The sequence below is a fragment of the Syngnathus typhle genome, unplaced genomic scaffold (genome assembly GCF_033458585.1).
Source record: "Syngnathus typhle isolate RoL2023-S1 ecotype Sweden unplaced genomic scaffold, RoL_Styp_1.0 HiC_scaffold_113, whole genome shotgun sequence".
Taxonomy (NCBI): domain Eukaryota; kingdom Metazoa; phylum Chordata; class Actinopteri; order Syngnathiformes; family Syngnathidae; genus Syngnathus; species Syngnathus typhle.
In genome coordinates, this window is record NW_026872019.1 from 154,857 (window position 1) to 175,770 (window position 20,914).

Sequence of the window (20,914 nt, forward strand, 5' to 3'; positions counted from 1 at the left end):
TTTACTATTATTTCATACAAAGTACATAATACATGCAGGATGGGCTGGTTTCAGGGAGAGTAGAAAAAAAAGATGCTTTTTTTAAACAGCATATGGCAAAATGTACACACTCTTTCTCTCTCTCTCTCTCTCTTTCTGTTTCTCACTCTCTCAATGTTCATTGTTTTTCTATGTTTATTTTGGCTCTTGTCAGCAATCTGATTATTTTACTTCCTGTGCCAAGTTTACGTGTACATGGCTGATAGGTTACCTCGTGTATAATCTTTTTTATTTGTTGTGTGTCAAAAAAAACTTGAAACAGTGCAAATCTAGTTAAAATGGATGCACACGCAGGTGGTATCTACTGTATATAGATGAACCATGTCAAGTTGGTTTACATTGGGGTACATTGGGTCATAATTGTACTATCTATCTATCTATCTATCTATCTATCTATCTATCTATCTATCTATCTATCTATCTATCTATCTATCTATCTATCTATCTATCTATCTATCTATCTATCTATCTATCTATCTATCTATCTATCTATCTATCTATCTATCTATCTATCTATCTATCTATCTATCTATCTATCTATCTATTTATTTATTTAGCTGGCAGCATCCGTTGATCTGCATAGTATGTATATAATTAAAGACATGAAAATATTAAAAATGGAAATGTGCACATAATATACAGTACTGACATCAATCACATGTCTACAATTTGTTGTTTGAGAGGTACGAATATAAATATAAGGGAGTGTACTATATATTAACATGTCGCCCTCAGTGGAAGTAAGTAAAATTCCATGACAGCATTTCACCAGTTGACTTCCTTTCATCTCAAAGAGATAAAATACCAAGATTTGATCACATCCCTGGCACAACCATCCCACCTCCACTCCCTTCTCATACCATCAGAGGTTTTGGGAGCCTCTCACGAATACCAGCATGGTTGAGATTGTCCTACCACTGAACCCGGTCCCACCCCCCCATATGACTAAACTATACAGACACTCACACACACTGGCAGCAGAGTAAGCCACAAGTTCGCACACGCGTCATTATCGCAGACATCATGCTGCATAGTGGTCCATTTCCTGCTTAGCACAATACAGACATTTATTGAATTTAATGCATAATATTAAGTTTTAACTAAAGCGACAGTATTTCAGTATACAGGCACTTTTACTAGATCCCGTGAGTGTGTGTGTGTCTGTGTGTGTGTGGGGGGGGGGGGGGACTGATAACAAAACAATTGAAGGAGTGCCTATTGTTCATTGAATACAGACACACATGCATGAACACGACAGAAGGTTAGAAGGACGACCACAAGATCTTCCTGGAATGGCCTTTGGTCTGTGGGAGAAGCATAGTATATTTCAATTTTTTATCTCAAACAAAACACGATAAAGTGTCTTGGTGGGGGGTTATTTTATATATACGTGTGTGTGTGAATGTGTATGCGTGTGTGTCAAACTTTTTTCACCTCTGGGGTTAAAAATAATTTTGAATCATATTTTTGATTATTTAATGAAGTGCTGGGGCGACGCAGATTTCTTATGTTGGTTTATGTTGACCTGGTGCAGAGCCATCCTTGGTGAGTTTGTAGCTGTGGTGTTGGTATCATTAGCTCATACTTGAATTTTTTTTATGTCGAGTAAAAAATCAAATGTCAGCATTTTTGCAATGGGCAAAAAAAAAATCAATGTGAAAAATCAGCAATGCTCAAAATACAGCAAATGAATACGTCAAGACAGATTTGTTAATGTACATTCAGATATTTTTTGAAATGTTTAGAAGTTAGTATAGGCGATTGTATTAATTCTGTTGACAATTCAAAGATATACATCGGACTATCTCAGGATAAAGTTTGAAAAAAGACTGTTATCATTTTGCAGTGCTTACTAAACTGCCTTTTTTTTTATTGATTTACCTGACAAAGAGATTTAATTTCTCTGAATATACAGTTTTTTGTAAAATAATTTTTAAAATTGTAACCATTTGTCTAATCCTCAGAGAATGCAAACACACTCACGCAGACCGTTACATAAGAACCACAATTAGCGGTGACTGCCTGGAGGCAGAGAGACTCAGTAATAGGTGCTTGTTGATGTTTTGTAAATGTTGCTAATAGAAAGAATAAACATGCCTAACCTTTTAATTGAGTGATGACATGATGATGATGGAGATATTGTTAAGCACTCGGTGAGGAGCCAAAGTCCTTGAGTTCCCTTCTTTTATTTCACCCCTCAGTTCCTCTCATACATTCAGCACGTTTCCTGTGTGTATGAGTTAGCATGGTTAATAATGGGCAATAGTATTTTTGGAACATTTATTACAGTAATAGTATTACAATTGAAATTATTATCCAGCAACAATGAATTTAAGAATACAAACATAGGAACATAGTGGCCTGGTTTAAGGATTACAGAGGAGCTTTATTTATTTATTTTTGCGTCTGCTTGACACTCGTCTTCACTTATCTTGACTGCTATGAATTACACTCTTCACTCATTCAGTATGTTTCAGTTTTCACGTGACAGTTTTCCCATCCAATCTGATATGAAGGAGCCGAGGGGGGAGCGAATAGATAAATAAAATAAAATACCGGTATCATGTTACCAAGATTTCATAGTTCTGTTTCCAAGCCAAAATGTTATTGCCGCTGGTATCCAGCAAATTTCCCTTTTGTCTGTGAACAATTACTGTCAGCACCACATATGGTGATTGATGATCGAGGATGGCTGACTTCTACTTCCTCTTGTGCCCCTCTCTTCATGTTGTGAGAGCTCCTGTCGGAGCGCTGCCAGGACAAATCATTGTGATGGAGCGCTGTCTTTTACTCCCTAACCTCCCACTAACCCATTCTTTCTCCAGTTCCTTCTGGAACTCTATGAAGCATCCATCCATCCATTTGAGATTCCGCTTGTGGGTCTCGGGTGAGCTGGAATCTTTCCCGGCTGAATTTAGGCGCATTAGAAATCACATACTGTAAAGACAACCACTTGTGATCACACTTATTGACGACTTATTCAGAGGCTTCACTGAACTCCATCAGACCCTTAAAACTAGAACTTATTGAATGTGAGGCTGATGTGCTAACCACTTCAATCCCCACTTCAGGGATGACCTTAAGCCCTTCACCTGAAATGTATTAGTTATTGGAAATGTGGAGAAGACACTGCTGAGTTCAATTATGATGAATGTTTGGTATACGCGCATCCTCAACCAACTGGTGACCTGAGGATGCGCCCACTTTTGTGTTACCGTCTTCATCTATGCAACTAGTACATCATATCAAAAAGCTGAACAGGAGCATCTGAGGTCAAAACTCAGCATTTTTATGGATTAAAACAGTTCAACATGTATAAGTGCTTCCAAAGTTGAGCTTTCTAAAGACACTTATATACCCACAGGATGAGACCGCAGCATAAAACATGATAGACAGGCCTCCTCAGAACACTGCCAGAATTTTCATTCAGCTCTTTCTTCTTTATTTTTGTTTCAGAATTACAAAATAAAGGATAAATGTTGGAATGATGGCCTCTCACTCAAATTTCATTTCCCACATGATTAAACACACTGTTCAGTGACTAGATCTTTCACCTTTGCACAACCACCTTAAGTGCACCAAGTGTGGAGGAGGTCCCAGAACCCCAGGGAACCAATAGCAGTTCAGGACGGAACGGATGGCTGGGTGGGTGGTTGTAAGTCTATTAGCGAGTCACAGAGGAATTGTCTGTGAAACAGAGACCAGATGACTGATGGAGACAGCAAACAGCTGTGAGGCAACAGTGTCACTCACATGCTGCAGACCTCCTTGTATTTTTATGAAACCTCACTCTCTTAATGTTAATTTGTCAATCATTGTATTTCTTCATCTATTATTATTATTATTATTATTATTATTATTATTATTATTATTATTATTATTATTATTATTATTATTATTATTATTATTATTATTATTATTATTTAGTCAATTATTTATTTAGAAATCTTACATCCAGCATCACATTTTAGCAATTCATAATAGCGTCAGTAAACATGCAAACATGTGACTGGATTCGGACATTTACTTAATTTATTTTTATTCTGAAAGAAGCACAAAGGTTAGAAAAACAGTATTTGTCATGGCATAGCCCATTAAAATCATAGCATATAGCTAGAGCTGTAGTTCTTAATTTAATTTAGATTTAATTTTGTTTCTCTTCAAATTTGAGTTTACCCACGGAAATGGAAGCGGTGGGCCTGTCCTAGAGCTAGATGCTGACATACGACTATTACACACATGTAGGGGCCTATTACTAAGTCTAGCACACTCTAATTGTCTGCATAGGTATTTTATTTTGGTATTTTCCTAGACTAGATAGAATTGGGAGTAAGGAAGAATTTTCATCATTCCACATTGTGATTGGTAGCCCAATTGGTAAATCCCTCATTTGCATTAAAATCAGGTGTGTTGGAAGCAAACGGAGTTTGACATTGCAGAAGCAGAAATAGAATCACTGATTCTGTCATTGGTCATGTTCATACAAGATCTCCCCTTGAGGAAACTATAGTCGGCAATACATGTGAAATGGACATTTGGAGACCAGCTTGCACGCACGACTGTTACACCACCTGCGCCACAAGTTAGACGTGGTTTTACCAAGTCTAAAATGTACTAACTTAATCTACCTTTTATATTAAATTTACAAATGCACCAGGTGTAGTGAAATAGAAAACATCAGCCATCAGTTCCTAGAACACCTCATGACACGCAGCACGGTCTGCCAAAGTCACAAACATGCTATACTAGACTTGCTGCAACAGAAAAATGAAGATGCGCCCGTTTTTATCCCGAGCACACAGGCACTAACTTACAAAGATAGGGCTTGGCGTGTTTACCTTGGCCCCAAAGGTGCAGACACAGTTGGAAAGAAATGAAGAAGAGCACATACTGGAACTATGCCCGCAGTGTTTGGATAGTAAACCTTGTGTGTGTGCGAGTGTGTGTGTGTTTGTGTGTGCGTGTGCGTGCGTGCGCTTGATGGCATTCGCTCAATCCACTCCATACTTTGGTTTCTATCTAGAATGGCCACCATCATTCAGGCAAATCGACTAGTCAAGCTTATTACTCCACAATGACTTTTCGAGCTTGAGGTCAACTATCCATTTCTTAGTCACATATTTTTGCCGTCCTTGAGGGAATGGCAGAGATGCTACCAGTAACACCTGAGTCACCGTCATCAACTTAGATTGTTATCTACTCCTGATTGTGCAGCTTTGGTAAGTGAAGGTGAAGCAAGAAGGAAAACGCCAGACTCCAGTAGGTCAACCCTTTTTTTCCCCAGCCCACACAATCAAAGTGAGAGGAGAGTGGGAAATTATTCCACCACACACAAAGAGGGCAATTTCCAACAATTCAGAGGCCATTGCTGTGGTGGGTCCAGAATGTGGACAAGTTTCCAAGTCACTTGTCCTAATGTGTATGTTTTGCGTAAACGTAGTGTTTTCAGTGACTATTGATCATTGCAAAGGATTCTGTCCTTTTTTTTTTTTTTTTTTTTTTTTAAATTATAGTACTGTACTGAAATAAATCAATGATGTCATCGGTGACTGGTTGATGCCGACTCGGCTTCCATCACATTAGCGTCCACTCCCAAAAAATCCAAAGTTGTGGATCACACAGCATGCTCTGTAGTTGGATGCACACAAGTGCGTTTTGTGGGGTGGATGTTTGATTGGCAAGCAGTAGAAAGGAGAGGAAGTGAAGCTGACAGAACACTCAGGTGGTGTTAACTCCGGAATGACAGGTCGGCTGCACCCTTGTTGACAAGCATGGATAAACTGTTAACACTTTCATGGCTTGACTCTTAGGGTGGGATGTTTCTAAACTTAGTTTCGTATACTTTGTTTAGTACTTGTGCCATCCTGGTTTACCAAATAATAATTCAAATTAAACATAATGATCGTTGACGCTGTTTGCTTTTTGTACACACTGACATTTCAATTGCCTATATGTGTCTGTTTCTGTCACAATTTTGCCCACAACTCGCTGAACACCCCCTTTCGCCCCCTTCTCAGTCAGTTTTGTTGAGTGCTATCTTGCATCTGGTTCCTTCTGTCTTCTCCTGTTTCTCTAGAGTGTTTCTGCTGATCCCTGAGGTTCCCCAGGGTGTGTGTGGGTGGATGTGCACGTACAGCCAGGTGTCTGCTCTTTGGGCTGTGTCTATCAATTGTGTTGTGAAGGAGGGGTGGTGGAAGTGTTGCATTTGTGTGTGTGAGTGAGTGAGTGAGCAGGAGCTGCCAGGGCAGTGTGACCAGGAGGGTCTGGGAGAAATTCCCGAAATTCTCAGGGATATGCCTGGGATAAAAGCTCCCTACTGCTGTTATGCACCTGGTGAGAGAGAGAGAGAGAGAGAGAGAGAGAGAGAGAGTGAGCGTGCGAGAGAGAGAGAGAGAGAGAGCGCGCGCGCGCGCGCGAGAGAGAGAGAGAGAGAGAGAGAGAGAGAGAGAGAGAGAGAGAGAGAGAGAGAGAGAGAGAGAGAGAGAGAGAGAGAGAGAGAGAGAGAGAGAGAGAGAGAGAGAGAGAGAGAGCGCGCTCATTATGGGACATACACACACGTACATAGCGGCAGACATACTGACAGGGACACCAATTAACCTGAGGTGTAAAACAACACCATGAGGTTCAAAGGTCAAATTGTGAAATTGAACCAGAGGACCACCCCCCCCCCCCTCACACTCTAATAAGTGAACGTCAGATAACTCATGTCACATTTATATTTATGTAAATGTATTTAATATTGTATTCCAACAAAGCGCTTTGGGTTTGAAAATGACAACAATTGCATGCTTGCATTTTCCTATGAATGAGAGTCGCTGTCAAAATAAATATTAAAAACAATAACGCTTAGTAATGCATTTTGTTAAAAAAAAAAGAAGGAAATTATGCCCTTTTCAAATTGCTTGTTGACACAGTTATGCAGTAAATGAAAAAGTGATTTTAACTGTGAGTGAAAGTGTATTGCTGAAGCTGTTTGTGCAATCAGAGACCCTCTTGACAGTCTGTCATCTGTCATCACGGCCCATCAGGAGCACTAAGAAAATAATCACAGACTTTGGCTCAGTGTGAGGAGGGGGGAGTGGCAAGTAGACAAAACAGCATGGTGTTTACATGCAGATCATTACAGATCTATACAGTATATGAGTAATTTTGAGCCTTTTTTGTATTCTTATTTGCTATGAGACCAACAGCTGTTTTATTTTATCAAGCAACAATGTGCTCCACTGTAAGTCGCAGATGTTTAATTCTTAAGTATCAAATTAGAATTATTTCCTAAATTATGTTCCAGCAATTTTTATATTAATGTGGAGAGTTAAAAAGTAAAGTAAACGCAAAAATTAAGTGTGAGACATGCTTAGATCTTGAATGATGATGGCAGTTCAAAGTTTGACTTTCGAGAAATAGTTTTCCAGAAAATATAGATTCATTGTTGAATCTAAAAATATTTATTCAAATTGAATTGAGCCTCAAATAAAACCCAAATCATACTTGTTTGACTTGAGAGGTGTGTTCCTAATTCTGAGACTATTACTAACTCTTTGAGCTCTATTTTTGTGCCCAGCACAAGTCTAGCCTAAAGCACAGTCTGGCTGTGTACATAGGTGGATAAGGAACTGCAAGAAGATCTCCACTTGCGGATCACAAGCTGTGAATTGGCCACTTGGAGCTTGCCTTCAACTCAATGGTTCTTGTCTGTATATGACTGCATTCTAACCTTAGTCATGTGACGGCCAGGTTTTTTTTTTTTTGAAAATAATATCAAAGATACTACGACTAATAATAATGTGTCCAATGAATTGATTCCACGAAGGATTCTCAGGATTTATTGCAGTGCGCCTTGTAAAAAGAAACGCCCTCAGTCCGCCAGAACACCCAACAAGACTTCATCCTACGAGCTGACTCAAAGCGTGTGCTTTTGATAGAGCAAGTGTTTACTTGTACTTCCCTTCCCTCCTGCTCTCTTGTTATTCCTGCCTTCCCTCCCCTCTAAGCGTTTGCATGTGCGTGTGAATTTCTGCACATGCTTCTTCATGTCTGTGTGTGCACGTGCAGGTGTGTGTGTGTTAGTGTGTGTGTGGTTGTGTCTGTGTGAGATTTCTATGACCCTCACCGAAAAAGGGTGAAAGACTTCCCAGACATCAAAGGCCAGGTAGCTGTCAAGAAGAAGAGGGGCTGATAAGTCCAGTTGGGTGACAATAGACTCACAATGCACACCTGGACTGTATGGAAAGGCAGTGATGTGCAGAGAGCTGTTATATCCCCTCTGCCCCTCCCCCCAACACACACACACACACACACATCCAGAGGTGTTCAAAACGTTCTCATTCATTTACTTCATCTAGTTAAGCTTCAAACACACAATTCCTATCAACCACCTACAAACACCATGCTTGGCTCCATAAAATTGACACAGTTGCTAACTTTCAGATGTCTTGAAATGTACCCATAGAAATAGAACCCACCCACCGTGTCCCTGACCTCTGCACCCACAGGTGTTGGGGGTCTTTGTCCTTGGACATGTATGAGCAGCTCAATGTTGTGATGAGCACTCAACCACCTCACTGTCTCCTCTTACAGGTGTCGTCGGATCTTGAGGGACCTTTAGTGGAGAGGGTTGAGTGTGGTAAAAGTAGAGTTCGGTGGAAAATTAAAAAATCTTCAGAATATCATCAGGATAGTCCAGTGAAGGTACAGGTACCATTGTCAATATCTGGATAAAAAATGTAAAGTTCTCCTACAAATTTTCAGAAAATCAGTCAAATACAGCTAGGCCGCACGCTTATTCTGACCTTCTCTGAATTTCATACTGTATAAATTATTGGGTAACGTGACAAGAACTGCTTGTAACACACCCTAATACAGTACATAAGACCATGTATAAGATTTACTAAGTATCCAAACACAATATTATTTCTACATAGATTCATAAAGGTCCTTAGAGGAGAGCCAAATGAATGAATTGCGACTCACAGGGTTAAGATGTGTGACAGTGACCTGGGAGTGACTTCATCTCATTTGGTTCCTACTCTGGGTAGATGTTACACTGAAATAATTGTTTTTATTTTGGAAGCTCCATTTTGCTGAGCACTTGTCCTTTTTGTATGTAGCCAGGTGTTATGTCTGATAATAAGCCCAAGGTCTCAGTAGAGAGCTCAAGAGTGATGATAAAGAGGCTAGAGATAGTAGAATTTGCATTGACCTTCTTCAGCATTTTACCATATCATCGACTGGTATTTCAAAGACCTAGAGTGTGTGGGAGGAAAAAAAGAAGACACTGATGACTAGAATGTAAATAATGACTGGTTACATGTCAATAACACTTTGAAAACCCGAATATTAGCAGTATTCGGATTTTTTAAAAAAAACATGTAAAAATATAGAATACTTGCATGCACAACTTCTGCGGGGGTTTCACATTATTTTCTATCTCTAAATGATGCATTGCATGCATAGAGGCAGTGTATTTGTGTTAATTTTGACAAAGCCACAGTCTAACATTACGAGTGCATCTCCAAACTCAATAAATGATAGAAGTTGAGAAGGTAATGCTACCACTGGCCACTCAGACCCATTCTTCTTGGGCAAAGGGACTTCTAATCAGTCTTTGATCAGCCTCATGTCCTGTTTATCCTGCCAGGATGTCCCGTCACCTTGGCAACCCAGTGGCACACGCAACCTCTTAGTACCAGCCTTCATCAAAGAAGTTGACAAGCCTCAGGAAATTGGTTTGAGCTCTCAGAGAGGGAATCAGTCCATTTCCTAACGGGTACTCATCAGAACAATGGCCAGCTGCCAAGTCCACAATGTCGTCAGTGTGACGTTTCCTCATTTTTTTCTTGGATTGTACTTGATTTATCGTTGATTGCACATTATTCACTTTTTTTTTACAGAGCCAAACTGGAACTGTTTGATTTGATCAAATATCTAATATGTGGGTATGCTCAATGTGGGACTAGAGATAGATAATCACAATCAATGAACTGGAAAAGTGTCTATTAATTTTCATGTTTCAATCATTAAATCTTTGGGTCTCAAAATTGCACACCGGGGGTCATTTGTGGCTTGCAGCATGATATTTTGGTGGCCCCTATTTAACATAAAAAGTTTAATGTTAGTCGTGTCTTTCAAAATCCGAAAGGAAACGTTGGCGAGGAGAACAGCCAAGTTCAAAATAAATAGAAGCTGAGATACTTTTTGCTGGATCACCTGTCATATCGTGAATGCACAGACAAAGTTGCAGTGCTCAGGAAATTAGAAATTGTTACGCAACTAGACATGCTGAGAATTATGCAAAGTGGCAGTACTAGCAGAGCTAGAGGGGTCCATGGGGACACTGCTCCCTTCCCCTAAAATACGCTTGGTCCGCCCCAGGTGCCAGGCCAGAAAATTGACTTTTGGGTATTTTACAATTTTGCAGGGATTATTTTTTTTAGACATTTCCACCCATCCCTGCAGGCAACACATAATGAAACTTTATCAGCATTTTTTTGAAGACTGCTTTGGCTTTGTAAAAAAAATTGTTTTGCGGATATTCTTGGTCCCATTGCCCCCATGCTAAATGTTTTTTTAATCTATGAAAACACTGCACCTGTATCGGTGAATCAATTTGCTCATAAAAATATGTAGAGGGCCACGATACTGGATTTATTCAGGACAGTTTATTTCAAATTCATTGTGGTGGTATGTAAAGGGAAAACAATCATCTAAAGTAAAACTCTATCCAAGTATGGATTTAACTGTCATTGAGTGCAGATCTCTACAAAAGCCTCCTCTGACCAACGTTTTTACATCAATGACTCAGATTAAAAATATTCTGGATTTGCTATCACGTGAGGTGTTGATTGATCCACGAGTGAGTAAGAGTGAGAAAAGCCATAACCTGCCTTGTAAGGTTATCACATCAGATTCTCTATAAACACATACTGTGACCATATGCTCACTGTTTATTTATTGGAATCAGGTATGATTGACCCACCATTGCACATGTAACATCTGTCAGTGACTTGCTGCACTAAAATTACTGTTGATGTAACTGGTAAAGCATTAGACTGAGCAAACATACACGAAACCCAGGAGCCTTCAACATGTACTATGTTGAAGACATTTAAAAATATTCACAACTGCATGCTGATGCAAGATGCCAATTTGCCCGTCTAATGTTGTTACAGAGTGAGGTAAACCAATCATTACACAGAAATATGTATTTATCAAGTGATTTAGCACATCAAGAGTTAACATGAGATATTCATACTGCAAGAAAAAAAAAACACGAACAGTCTACTGAACATCAAAAAAGAACATCGAGGAGATGGTTAAGGTTCCTCCTCTTTCATTCAGATTGGGGTTAACACAATCTGTCAGCACCTCGCCCTGCGTTTATTATGAGAGGACTCTTTCCTGTGTTAGGCAAAAATAATCATGTTGTCCCAGTGATGCATTTGACCGATTAGGTCCAGATTTGTTTTTATTGCTGACTCTCCAAGGGGAAGTGTTGGATCGACTGTATAAGACAAAGTTGAAGCAACTTCTAGTTTGTGGGTTATAGTGGGGAATGCCCACCGATTCCTACTCAAGCGACCAATACGCATACCTATTTTTAACATCAAAACTGATTTAGAAAATATGAGTTCCTTACACTTGTCAAGGAAGAACTACTGCTCTTATGGTGTGTGATAAGACTGACCTGGCATGATGCCACAGGGCATGAAGCCTGACCAATAATAAAAAGAAGAAAGAGTGGAATGAAGAAATACAAGCACGGTTATTTTGTTACATCGCCCAGCTCCATTCACTTCATGACAACAACACACTCAACACTCACAAGTTGCTACGCCAACATAAGCTTAAAATCCTTTCTTTATCGGCTGTCGTTCCATTTCACGTCCTAATCATGTCAAACTCAGTGTCGAGCACACAAAGGGATTTGCAAAAAAAGCTTCTTCATGATTGTCAGTCACAACCGTTACAACCCTAAGTAGAATAATTGTCAATCTTAACACATCCGTATCAGAGGATTTGTCAGTCTGGTTAACCTTTCATAGATTAACAAGAATCAGGCCTTCTGTGACTCTAACCATGTTTAATTACATATTCAAAAATACATTTCTTTTGTGCCAAGTTAAATGAAGTCAGATGTCAGCGATAGTGAGGAAGTTAGCCACCAACATTGTGCTTATCGATTGAATAAGAGAAAGTGTCAGAAGGAAACGCATGCTTAATGGCGCCGATGGTGAAGAAGGTGGTTGATGTGTCACAGGTGATAAGCAAAACCAGTATGCCAGCATTACCAAGCAATTTCCACCAAGCTAATGGTTTTATTGGACCTTTCGGCAATGAATTCTATTTAAGGGCTGACTACAATGCAGCTTTCATTCTTCGAGTATCCACCTGCACCCAGTAAATGTGATGTAATTGTTGAAGCTTGCAATGTATCAAATGTGTGACTCTAATGACAACAAATACATTTCTGAGCGTCAACTGATTTCTTGCTGTTCTTGCATCATATCACGCAGGGGTAGAGAAAGAGAGAGATATGCAGCAGCATATTATTGTACAAAATTAGTTTTTAGTTGCTTGTATACAAATAGTTGGCTTTCTTAGTTTTCTAAAACCAGCAGTGTTGTTTGATACACAGATGCACACACATTTCTGTATTGTCTGCATTGAATATTTCGACCAAAGCATGTCAGATTACTTTTACACATGTGGGAACTTGAATAATATGCATAGTATGTGTCCTTTATCATTAGATTTGCACTGTTAAATTTAGGTGTTTAAGCAAGTTCCTGTATGAGCACACGCACACACACTCACACACACACGCACACTTATAAACTCTTCACTTTCAGTGATATCAAGTATGCTGAGCTGTGTATTTAATGCACCTGTCAGCAAATCCAGACCCCCACAAGAATTTACATCCTCCCACACACATACACACTACACGGGAGCTGTTTATCCCAACAGAGGGAAAGATGCAGGAGCATGTAGACCAATGTCAGCATTAGGGGAAGCAAAATATTTTCATTGCCAGAATATCTGTTTGTGTCAACAATCTGATAGGGCACTGGGTAGAGATAGGCTGTTCCCATGAGGCCCATGGCCTCGGCAACGACGAGGAAGAAGTGAAGAGGACTCTCGGGGGCATTGTAGAAATGGTTGTACCAATTATCAGGAACATTGTGAGTGTCAACAGCTCCAGTGTGACAGATAAAATTAGGTCAGGATGTAACAGATGAGTGATAGCCATTATTATTTAATTTTGCTTATTAAAATCTTCTGCTTTGGCTGCTGTGGCACAACAACAAAATTATGTCTGTCGTATGAATACCTTTAAAGCTAAAATAAGATTGATATTAAATTTGTTTCAAAAAACAATAGACATTTTATATTTTCAGTCTTTTATTTTCACTGTAACAACTGTAAAATGAAGAGAATAAATTAAACTAAAATGAAGAGAATACTTTTAACTGGATGAGTTTATTGTAAAATCTCTGTCAATTTCCATCTCAACCTGTCCCCAATTAAGCATATTTTTGCATAAATATTTCCGTAGATTGCTGGGTATTGCTATTCTGTATTACTATCTACAGTATTTGTGTCCTTCGATAATTAATGTTTTTTGTCTTCCATCTAAATTCTTGACTCCCACTCCCGTTTAAGGGGCAAACCCCCTCCCTCTGTCCTTGTACATAGAAATGTGCTCTTAAATGACCCGACGGCTGAACTGAAGGACTACTGACAGTGTGCGTTTGTTTAAGCAAACTCCTCTCAATCCATCAAATAGTCGAGATGTTTTCATAACACTCTGTGTAGCAGCCGCTCAGGAGTGTGTCATAAGGGATATGCTTGCCAGGCTTCTGTCATAGATTTACATAGATTATGTAGCAAGTCTTTCCTTTATTATTATCATCATTATTATTATCATCATCATTCTTATTATTATTATTATTATTATTATTATTTAATACAAACAGAGCTGGCAAATCTTTTCTTTTCCACCTTCTAGCTGGATCCCAGCTCAACCCCCTCATTACCAATGAAAAACTTGTAACACTCCAGGGTGTCAAAATATTGGTGTTGGATCTGTCATAATACAAAGGCAAGATTACACAGGAAATTATTTTTTCAACGATTATACAAAAAGAAATACTACAGCATAGCACCTGTGACAAGCCTGAGTTAAAATGTAGATGTGGTGATTTATTCACATGCACTTGTTCAACTCCCATTGCAAGTTTTTTTTTTTCAAAGGTCACAAACTTAGCCATTGGCTTGTAATGAACACATAAAAAATTGCTATCCATTTTCTACGCCACTAATCCTCATTAGATAGCGGCACGGAGGCACACTAGTTAGCACGTCTGCCTCACAGTTAGGAGGGTGCAGGTTTGATTCCACCTCCTGTGTGCTCCAGCATGCCCGCGACCCCCGTGGGGACAAGCGGTATAGAAAATGGATGGATGGATGATCCTCATTAGATTTGCAGATGAGCTGAGTCCAGCTGACTTGGGGCAAGAGAGACGTGGTACACGCTGGACTGGACCAATTGCACGGCACAAACCGATATAAATAAACATACATGTCCACCAATGGCCAATGTAAAGTCTTCAGTTGACCTACAGACATGTTTTTGGAATTTGTGAGGAACCTGGTGTACCACAAAAACCCCACACAAGCACATAGAAGGGCCTGAATCCAGGTTCAAACCTGTGGCTGCTGCTCAAGTGTGAGGTACTACTCCACCATACTGCCCACAGTTTAAGTTATATAAATAATTTAACGTTCAAAAAGTTTTGACACACTTTCCATGCTATTGAATGAGAACACCTGTCAAACTATGCCCCATAAAAATGTGTCATGTCTGAAAAAAATTGACCTAAAACCCCAGACTGTGGGACATATCATCAAGGTTTCAGCCTTGGAGAACATTTGGTTCAATATCTGATGTCTGCGACAATCTCTTCCCCCCCATTGGTACACCACTCATGACATGGCACTGTCTGAGCTGATGGCCTTCGGCGTGGAATGTTTAGCCTCAACTCAGAAGCAACAACAGCTTGAAAAATATTTGTGCTTTTAAAAAAAAAATGGTTCATCTGTAGCCTACATAACATAAATGGAAGAAAGGTCTTTATGGTGATGAGGAATAAACATTTGTGTCACCGAAGAATCTGAGCTGTGCATGGGAATTGAGCATGTATTAATTTTGCTGAGTATACAGTAGATTGACAAGGGTACAAATAATTCCGGGCTTGACTGTGTGTATGTAAATTAGTGAGATTCTAGACAAATTTTTAATTTTTTTTCCCAACTCTCTATCAACGAATGTGGGCACACTGTACATAGAGGACCCGTGTCCTCGACTGAATGAATGTGGTACATGTACATAATGCCTCAGAATCATTTTACACAGGCAACTAATGTATTGGAAATAAATAAAAAAAGACACGGAAAACAAAACACACATCACACAAGCACTTGAAAAACCTGGCACATCTTGATTTTTCCATTACATGTCCCGAGCACGCCTGACAAATTGGTAGCTGGAGGTAGACTAAACTTTAGACCAGCTGGAACATGGTCTAAGTTGTGACACAGGTTGTGTAACGTGATTTTAATGAATTTGATGGAAGTGCGGGCAGTCATATCACAATTGTATTTCATTCATAAATATAATAACATCCTGCGTCAAATCCTCTGAGTCATTGTAGAATCGATTCACTGAATACCATATCATCATTATTATTATAATCTATTATATTTTTTAAATCAATCTCTTTCCCTGCAACACGGGTATGGGGTCAGGGGTGAGAAGGGTCACACTCATCACACTCTCAGTAGGTTGTAAATATGCTGTATGCCTGTGCTTTTGTTTTCTTTTTAATGAATAAGTTCCACATACCTTTTATCTGCATGTTTAGTTCTGATCAAATTGCCTTTGAGGAAAAAGAAAGTCAAAGCTGATGCGGTAAACACATGCACCGTGTTCTAACTCTTCATGTTTTCTATTAACATCTCAAATTTGTGATTACGTGGATGTTTTCATTCTACAATAATGTCTTTCTTTGTTTTCTTTCTCTGGGATAGTCTTCAGTGACGTGTGTGTCTGTGTAGAGTGACTGGAAGAATAAAGATTGACAGGGGAGAAGAAAGGAAGGGTCACACTGGAAGTCAGGCAAAGGAAGAAGGGAGTTCATCCACCTGTGTTTGATTTACAGCGGTCAGATGTAATATCCCCGGCCACAGTGTTGTTTCATTTTGTTTTGATTTTCTCCCCGAATTAAATATTTAAAGATCGTAACAATGTTTTTAGATAGCAATTTTCTCCATTATGCCAAATATTTAGTGTCATTTAACTTTAGTACTTGCATAAAGATTGTGAGGACTAAAAATAGAATAATAATCATTTGACTTGCATATTCCCCCATAAAAACATGTTAAAGCATTGCATGAAAAACTACAATTTATTGAGGGTGTGAAAGAGTTCAAGGGTTTTCCTGTTTTTCCTGTTTAATTTATCATACCTGCCTAAAATGAGGAATTGAGCGGAAATTTGGACTTACGCACGAAGGAAATAACTTCAAAGCAACTTCATGAACATGAAGCGACATCCATTTTACACATCCATGTACAGTATTTTTTTTTTCAGAAATTTCCCCTTCTCTGCAACTACACTCCATCGTCAGCGGCTATCATACACGGAAGAGCTAATCAGCAATTTGTGATTAGCAGTGGCGTGCCACCATTATAGCCCCACCACAGTAACATTTCCTGGCGACAGGGTCACCGCTGACTGATAACTTCCGGTCTTTTCACCATACTGAATTAGACGCTGCTAATATGGCCAATCATTATGTCGCCTGCACACCCGTATCCTCTTCTTCTCCTGCTCTTTCTCTAATCATGGATGAGACAGGCCTCAGCTGTCAGAACAAAGGGTGATGTTTATTTTTGACATGGTTTTCGTTTAGGGCGTTACTACGCTTGCGTGTGTTGGACTTTGATGTATAACACACCAATATTTGTCTCAAGCTTCCCTCAACAAAGAATCTTGGCCTTTGGCAGAAGTAAGAACGTTTCCTTCTCAGTTTCAATTGTACAATATTACTTTAATATTTAGTCTTTCTCTTAATTGAAACGTTGGTAGTCACCTTAAATCACTTTAAATAATTCTGATAAAATAATTGATGTTATTTACTCATGCTGTAAAATTACGTTACTCCGCAGTGATAAGTTACGTTTATTTGTAAAAAAAAAAAAAAAAAGAAGAATCCGTTTTATAATGATGTAAATTTTAATTAAAAAATGCAGAAAAACAGCAATAATGATATTCAATATAATTTTTATATGTTGCGTTTTTGATGGAACATGGGCCTACTTCAGTCCTGTGTTTTAATGTTGGTCATGATGGTGATACTCGGTGGGCTAATTATTTTTTATGTAATGCTTGATTTAAAAAGTTTTACAAACCACTCCTGTAGAGATCTTGTTTACAGTATCCAAAGTGCAATGTGTTAGATGTGTCACGTTTAAATTCAAAGAGACCACTCAGATGTTTTGCGTGCTATTTTGGTTAGCTATAGTCTCAGTGAATTTCGGCTACTCATTACCTGTAAATCCGGTCAAATTGGTCAGTGAATCATACCACACATTCAGCCAGCATTTAAGAAAATACAGAAGACATTTTAATTTTGAAACACGGAAAAGTAAATGAGTGCCATTCTTAGTTTAGTTCAACCGACTTTGGCTTAAGTTCATAGTTATGCCGTCCAGCAGCCGTTGATGTCTTAGACGTAGAATAGACAGAGGAAGATAAGGCTGTGTTACATGAGTCTCACGCCCAAAGACACACACATACATGCACCTCTCCATCGTCTGGTGGATGTCACGCTTGGGCTGGCATAGAGAATGGGTGCGTTTTGTGTGTGCGCGTGTGTGCGCGTACATGATCAGCGTGGGTGTGAAAAGTCGGACTTCTTATTCACCTCCAGTTCTGCATAGAGGCCAATTCTTCCTCTCTATAAAGCTCACCTGAAATTATAGAGGAAGAGGTTTTATTTTTTTTTATGAACACATTATTTCTTCTGAGTGAGAACAATTAATTGTAGCTTTTAGCATGAACAACTGCTCATCGTCACAGATATTATTGTATTGTACTGTATTATGTGATCAAATGGAATAGTGAAGGACAGTCACAGTTGGTAAATAACACATTTTATGCTTTAAAGTGATCCACAAGGGGGCAACATTTGAACCCCAACCTGTCGCATACAATTATTGTGACCTAAATTATGTAAGAAATAACAAATACTGTACATAGGAAATTGGAAATTAAATCAAATGAATCACAAAAGCCTATGATTTTTTTTGTACAATATAAGGGAATCAGGAGATACAGATAGTTGAATTTTGAATGAAAATAAATTGAACAGTTTAATTCATGAATTTTTTGTATTCTGGGGATGATTTACTAACGATTGAAATAAATATTGCACTGGCACAATCTACAAAAAGTCAGCACATGAGATAGTTTGAAGTTTCTGCAATGGTTATTCACCCAAAATGTTACTGTTGATGCAATTCTCAATATATGGTATTGCAAAAATATTCATTTTAATATTGAGTACACCAACAATACATTAACTGATTACATTTATAGCGCAGAAGATTAATTGTTCCCTTCAAGTTTGATGATATGAATGACACTTTTTCACATACAATATTGTTTCAAAAACCAATGAAACAAAAAGATTCCAGCTATTTCCACCCTTTTGCAATGTAAGCATTTTCCGTATCACCGAAAGAGGGATTTTAAAAGTGAGTAATTTCATTTAATTAACATATAGCTTTATTTAGTTACATGTTTGAAAACATCTCTTACCCGCTCAGGACTTTTGATCTAGTTCACTCCACCTCCATACACATGCTGGTAGCCACCTCTTGTAATACCATACATGCCCTGCAAAGGCTCATAATTGCCGAGTGCTATTAGATGGCCAAACAGGATTATTTCTTCAAAAGAAACATTAGCCGCCTTTAGGAAGGAGTGTGAGGGTTTGGGGGGGGGGGGTCATCCCCAACGCCCCCAACCCCACCATCTCCCCTAATCTGGCAGAGGTCCCCCACAGTCATACTTCTCCACCTGGCACTCATTACTCCTCCTCAAATCCCTAATCCCTCAGTTTGTTTTCCCAGATAGAGACTAAGATGAACTGAGAAGAAAATGGGCAGAAGAAGAAAGAGAAGACACTATTTTGGGGGTAGTCAGAATTATTGGTGGTTTGACAGCAGTTTGCCAGCATTGTTTTACGCTTGTTTTATTTCTCTTGACAAATACCTCAAATGTTTTGTTCTCATTTCAGTGTTAATGCATCACAGGTTGCGTTGCGTACTGTGTGTGATTTTGTGTGTGTGTGCGGCTGACTGGCGATCTCTTTAATAAAAGAATTGTTTGTGTTTCTCCTGATTGGGAACACATTGGGCCTGGGTCGGACCCTGTTAGAGCTGGGGTCTAGGGTCTGGGGCAATCCAGGGGTCCTGTTCTCTGGGGGTCTCTCCATTCTTCCTTTCTCCTCAGAAGTCTCGTTCGTTCATGGGGCCACGAGGGGCGGCGAGGTCACCCCAGAGAGATGTCCCGCAACGAGATGACCCTACACTACCTCTATCAGGGGGTAACCTTAGTACCCTGAACCCCCTCCCGCGGAGATATAATGCACACGTCTACAAGAGCAGCCACACAGGGTGATGAACTAGACATGCACACGTAAAAACCTTTTGCCCATCAATTGCTTTTTGTCTGAGACGCATCGTTTTGCTCACCTAGAGGAAGTGACGCTGATCACCATGGAAACTATCATGCAGGTCAGACTCGAGCTACCTGTGTGGCGTCGAGCTTTGTTGTCCTGACTACCCGGTGTGTTTGAGATCCCCACGTCTGATAGCGGTAGCATGATCACTTTGGATCCATGTAGCACAGACAAAAGAAAGACAAAAAAGTGACAGATAAGAAACACATTTGGTAAAAGAGGGACGCAGAGTGGGGAAAATGGAGGAGAAAATTGAAGTGAGAGATGGAGAAAGAATCCGCCACACCTTCGAGCAGCATGAGCAACCAACACATGGACTACATATTAGATCATGGAGTTAACAGGCAGCAGCGGTGCTTTGGCATGAGCTCATGTGTTTGGACAGATCTGCGCTGAAGTTTTAAAACCAGTACTGAAGCCTTATCTGATCCAGAGATAAGGTCTCACACCAAGAATGAGAGGAAAATGCACACAGAGGCAGCCAGTGTGGCTGAATGGACAGGATTGGCGGCACAATGTGGCTCATGTGTGGAAATAGAAAGAAGACAGTAATGAGTTGATTTGAGTGTGGCCCAAAAAACGGAAATTGTATTTCATTTTCCATTTGAGTTTATGAATAAAAATGACTTGAATGTTATTTTAAGAGTGGTATTATGCACTGATTAGGATTTTTTTGGTGATGTGGGTGAGCATGTATGGCTGTGTCTCTCAAGTCTTATGATTATGTCAAGTTCCTGGCGTGTCCTCTTGTTTGTATTCAAAATGTAATTCTATCATTTACCAAATAAAGACAACTTCAGCAATTTTGAGGAATTTGTCAACATTTCATATTGATTCCATTTGACTTGTGCACATCTGCAATGTCCCATCCCATTTGTGGACAGCACACATCAGTACCAGAGCTGTCTTGCACTTGCCAAAGCTTTGGTGCCCAGCATGATGTTACTTCCTGCAGGAAGAGGGAGAACTGGGGAAAAGCAAAACAGGACATCTTCAGATCTGTCAGGGGAGTAGGCCCTCTCCTCCTCTCTGCCCTCGGGGGACAATGCACCAGAGGAAGTGTTCTC

General features: G+C 39.5%; 1 long non-coding RNA gene across 1 annotated transcript; it reads right to left on the reverse strand.

Moving 5' to 3' along the window:
• Positions 1–937: 937 nt before the first annotated feature.
• On the reverse strand, positions 938–19,132 carry LOC133148559 (uncharacterized). Its single transcript, XR_009712667.1, has 3 exons — positions 18,027–19,132; positions 2,142–2,266; positions 938–1,343 (listed from the first exon to the last, which is right to left on the reverse strand). It is a non-coding gene; the product is annotated as an uncharacterized LOC133148559 (long non-coding RNA).
• Positions 19,133–20,914: the final 1,782 nt, after the last annotated feature.